This window comes from Hakea prostrata, chromosome 9 (assembly GCF_041222555.1).
Source record: "Hakea prostrata isolate BN-2017 chromosome 9, UWA_Hpros_2, whole genome shotgun sequence".
NCBI classification, from domain to species: Eukaryota; Viridiplantae; Streptophyta; class Magnoliopsida; order Proteales; family Proteaceae; genus Hakea; species Hakea prostrata.
The window spans coordinates 17,009,529-17,015,171 of record NC_142608.1 but is presented as its reverse complement, the minus strand read 5'-3'; the positions used below and the strand labels follow the sequence as shown (position 1 = coordinate 17,015,171).

The window sequence follows — 5,643 nt, the reverse complement described above, 5'->3', positions numbered from 1 at the left end:
TCAGCCGTAATGGCGCAGTACTCTGACAGCTGACGTCAGTCATCAAACTTCCACATATCAAGATTGCAACAAGTAACTGTGGTCGAAAACAGTAACATATCCGATCACTAAATCTCTAAAGTCCGAACAGGAGAAAGCTCGGACTCCAGAGACTGGGGGGCTTATGATGAGGAAAGAATAAATAGACCAGAATCAGTTCGGTTTAAACCCAGTTCGGTCAGAACAATTGGACCAGTTCGGTCCAATCTTTGTCCGACCAGATCGGACCAAATTAGACCGACCAAGTTAAGGTCGGTTGGATAAATATAAAGTTGAATACAAAGGTAAATCTGAATAAGATTCTAGCCAAAGAAACAGTATTAAACCGGGACTCTACTACTTGTGTTCGAGTAGGGCACAATGACTAAGAGTCAGATCACAACCAAACTAGGGTTTGAGTCTCACTCGAACTCGTACGTGGGAAATCTATAAAAAGGTAAAGGAGCACAAGAGAAAGGTACGCTGAATAGAATTATCACTATTCGTATTATTATTGTTCATTACTTTCTTGCCTTCCTTAGTCGGATTTCTAACTAGATCGTCGGGGGGGGGAACCCGGCCCCGGGGGGGGGGGGGGGTGGGGGGGGGTGGGTGGGGGGGGGGGGGGGGGGAGGGGGGGGGGGGGGAAACACTGGGAATGGACCAACTCTCAAGTAATCAATCTACCACTACTTTATGGCCAATGGGTTTCCATTTATTTGGGTTGCATTTACAATTCAAACCGGCTCTTCCAATTCTCCTCCTCCACATTTTACGTCCATTTTTGTTTTTTGAAAAACAAAAACGACGAAATAGAAAAACGACAGCGAAGGAGGGTTTAACGGCTAGTTGAAGCTGTTCCACAAGCTTCTGCAATCAGTAAACTTCACCTACACATCCATGCACTGTTCTTCGCAGTAAGCCACGAACTCAACAACCACTCTCCTCCAGCATTTTCATAAACTCCTTCTGTCGATCCACCATCGGATCCTCTGCGCCGTAACAAACCAACCACCTCTGGCTCTTCAACGCCGCTACCTCCGATTCCGATAACCCTTTCGCCATAGGGTTACAGAACTCGTGGTCTCGATCGGCGCCGCTCGGCAATGACAGGTCCCACAGCAGATCCGTCGACGGCAGCGGCACAATCTGGTCATCTATCTTTCTCAGCTCCGATTCTGTCCTCTTGACACCAGTGAAGAAGGGCTGATTCAGCATCATCCCACTAATCTTCAAAGGGTGACATTCTGATCCCATTGCCCCCAGCTGCAGCGCCACCTGGTAGATCATGTTAGCCCCGACGCTGCTGCCCATGAGGTAGAACTTGGAGAAATCGACATAGTCCTTCAGCCATGGCTCGTCGGTGGACTGTGAAGCTTGGTTCTGAACCCACTGGATCGAATCCATTATATCGTCGTAGGCTGCCGGAAGACGGTGTTCAAGAGCAAGGCAGTAATCGATGGAGGTGGAGAGCCGAGTGAAGAGAGAGAATACATTTGGCTTTTTTTCCAGAAGGGCATTTTTGAAATTTAATAAAAATAAATAGTGGACTAATTGTTTCAATACCATAATGGACTAGTATGTTTATTGAATTGGTGTATCTGTGTTTTTTAAACATAAAATGGGGTGTCAATGCTTTAATGGCTCTATTTTGGGGTGCCATGTGCAATTTGCTCTAAAATACTTCATCATTGTTCCCATTGAGATCGCAGAAACGTAAAATGTGAATCTTAATGGTGATAATGCTACTTCTTTTGGTGGGACCAGAAGATAAGACCACGTGGATCTATCCTACGAGGTGTTTTAGCCGTGTGTGGTTCCCCTTTCCTTAATTAATCACTGAAAAGTTGAGGAGTTTTTTTTTTTTTTTTTTTTGGTGAAAACTGAAAAGTTGAAGAGTCAAATCATACTATCATATCATATCATACTATTATATAAAAGGAAAACCTCCAACACTTGTGGCATGTATTTTCTTAGACCAAAATACCCCTCCTAAATAGACATGAACCTTTTCAAAAAACCCATAATCAACCAACTCCACCCCTTAAAAATGGTTGAAAACTGAGCCCCTACATATCCGTCCGTAGAAAAAAAACAAAAGAGAAAACAACCGAAGAATGATCGCTTGCCCTCACTCAAACATACAACCCACTTAATTTCCAAAGACCTACGCCGACCCAAACGTCACCTCCATTAAAATGTCAAAAACCAACGTAGTCTCCATGCCTTTCCATAGAACAAACCCATAACAAACATAAACATCACCTCCATTAAAATCCAGAAAACAACTTTTGCAAAACACCTCTGAATTTACCAAAAAAAAAAAACCTCAGAATTTGTTTTGTTGTTTCAAAAACAATTTCAAACAAATTGTAAAGAAAAGCTCCAATCCAGCCCCAGTTTCCTTGTGCTATACGAGGGACACCATTTTCTCTCTCTCAAATGGCGTTGCCGCAAATCGCTGTGGAAGGAGGTGTTCTCCAATGCAGGAAGAGGTCTCCTACAACACTCTGGTGTCTGGAACTGTGGCATCTCTATGTCTCTGGATTTCTCTCTGTTTGAAATCCATGAAACCCCTTTCCGCGCCATGGATTCTGGTTCGAATTCGTCGTTAATTTTTCATCACACAAGAAAGTATCATCATTGATTTGTTTCTTTATACCATCGTAAATCTAAGTGGTGCGTGGAGGTCAAAAATCATCCGTTTGAAGTGAAACCAGTAACAAAATTGCTTCTTCACTTGCCATTTACAAGTCTCAAGTTAACTCTGCAACCTAGAGATCTCTCAATCCCTCAAATAAGGTTTGTTTTTTATCTCTTATATTATTTTTTATTCTTCCCTTTCTCACTGTCATCTTACCTATATTTCTTCCACCGTCTGGTTGTAGGTTATTGTGGGTTTTACTTTTCTTGACGTCGTTATTTGATTCCTCCATTTATGTCTGTTAGAAGATTTGATAGTTAAACCCAGTCTCCATCCTCTGGTCTACTTTAAAGTATCTAATAATGTTTTGTGATATGTATTTTAGTTGATCAAAATATACCCTAATAGATATACCTTATACAAAATTCAATATACCTTATAAAAGTAATATCATCATATTATCGTACTATTCTTTTTTATCTTTATCATACTATCATAATTACTATATAAAAGGAGAACTTGAATATATTTTTTACATTAACCAAAATACCCCCACCTAGAACCACCAACATTCTCCACAATACCGGTAAGCTCCCAAACCCCCTCGCACCCATCTCATGACACATCTTTTAACGTTTTATGTTTGATGATATAGATAGAAACTTGAAAGACATCCTTAGAATATTTGAAGGGCTACAATTCATCTAAGAGGCACAACTCTTCAAGTTATTCCATTGAACATATACATTTCTCCAAACAACATTCAAACAAACATTTCATTCCTTTGAAAATATTTGAAGTTCTTTGCAGGCAAGACCTTGAAAACACTCCTTGATGGTATCTGAACTCTCATCCTGTCGAGCTCTTTCTTCTTCCGGTAGGTCCCATCTAACACATATCCGACTGCAACAACTGATGAACAAGTCGCCTCACGCTTGGTGATCACGTTTCTTTTATTGTCCCCAACCTTTGATTTGAACAGGGGCGGAGCCAGGATTGAACATTGGGAGGGGCCAATGTGGGACCCACTGTAAGTCCCATCTCAGAATATATTATTATATTTTAATGTGGAATTTACATTAAAAATTAGTTAAATTAATAAAAAATTCGTGAGTGTGAGAGAAATGAATAATTTGAGAAAGAGAGAGTGAATACCTGATGTGGAGAAGATTTAGGAAAATTTCAAAGTTTGCTAACTACTTCAATATTTTGTGAGACGTGTGAGAAAAAAAAGAGAAAAAATAGGAACAAAAGAGGAGATTTATGAGAGAATAAATAGAAATGAAAATAGGAGAGAATATATAAGGAGAAATTCATGGATAGTGAGTTAGTTTTTAATTATAATTTAACATTTTATTTCTTAAAACTAGGGATTTAATGATAACCATTAGATAAAGATTATGAATGACATTTGACCCATCAAAAAAGATTATGAATGACATTTGTACCCATCATCTTTATCTTAAATTTTAATTTTTAATTTTTGGAGGGGGGGCCAAATAGTGGTATTTCACATTTAAAGAGAACAAAAAAAGGAAAAAAAAAGAGAAAAAAAAAATAAAAAAAAGGGGGGGGGGGGGGCTGCCTCATGCCCAATGATCACAGTGCTTTTACTATCCCTAATCTTTGATTTGAAGTCCATCTTTTGCCTTTTGGAATCAGATTGAGAGCAAAATTATCTCCATTAATGTAATGTTGGTGTGCACAGATGTATGGTGAGGATTCGAAAGTGGTGGTGACGGTGGAGGGGAGCCCTAGGCTGGGAGAGGATGATGGTGAAGTTGGGTTCAAGTGTGGAACCTAGAGGTGATAAAGATGGTGAATATGGGTTCTTGATGCAGCTTCCTCTTTCCATTTGCATCAGTCCTACTTCAGCCTTAACAGTGACTCCCTCTTTACTCTTTCTTCTGCTTCTTCCATGATTGATTGATCGATCAAATGATTGATCTCTAGAATTCAGACAACTATAATGTCTGCTCTGTTTTAGTTTCAAGTTTGAATTTAGGATGCCAATTAGGGAGAATTATATACAAGTGACCACCATGCTTTCTCATGTCATAGGCTTGTTCTTTTCTTTGGCAACATATATAAAATTTGCATAACAATAAACTTAATCATACGATATATTAGACTATTATAACATACTACTATATAAAAGTACAAACTCAAGCTTTTGGTATACTCTTTTTCACTAGACCAAAAGACCCTACCTATCATCAATAGTGACATCTTTGAAGAGGACTCCATCCTAATATTCACATCTCTCTTCATTGCTTTACTAGAATACCTCCATCTGCCGTTAACATATACATCTCTTGATATTATTATTTTCTGAAAAAGTTACGATTTTCCAAACAAAAAAAAATAATCCGACAATTTTAACCAAAAAAAGAAAGAAAACATTCATTCAAAGCCTCGATAATATTAATGTTTCCCTATCATTCTTTCCAAAAAAAAGACATACTGTTATATGACCATACAAACTCAAATTACTATTGAAATATTTTTTCAACGGTCCAAAAATACCCCTCTTGAATCTCTATACCCCTGCCTCTACAAAATTTGAGGAGATAACTACTCATTTAAATGTCCTCAACGAACACAACCCCTCCAGAGAATGCCCCCACATCCAACTATGAACAGAGGCCTCCTTACTAGAGAATCATATTATCATGCTACCATATAAAAGCAAAACTTCAAATACGTTATAGTATATTTTTTCACTCAACCAAAATACCATTCCTTCAAATGTGCCCTTTCAAAACTAAGCACCAACAAGCATAAGATACACCCTTTCAAATGAAACCAACCCACGCTCCACCCTCTCAAAACGAAACGAAGGTTCACCTCCCTCGAAACAATTTTTTTCTATTTTGGTAGACCAACACAAGTTGACCTATGCAGACGAGACCTTGGAAAGCAGTGATCATGATTTTGGTCTCATTCAGCCATCAACAGCTCCAACTCCAAGATATGTGCTA

General features: G+C 38.8%; 1 pseudogene; it reads right to left on the bottom strand.

Annotated features, from left to right (window-relative positions):
- Positions 1 to 801: 801 nt before the first annotated feature.
- LOC149004871 (carboxylesterase 1 pseudogene) overlaps positions 802 to 5,643 on the bottom strand; it is a 14,259-nt pseudogene continuing 9,417 nt past the window's right edge.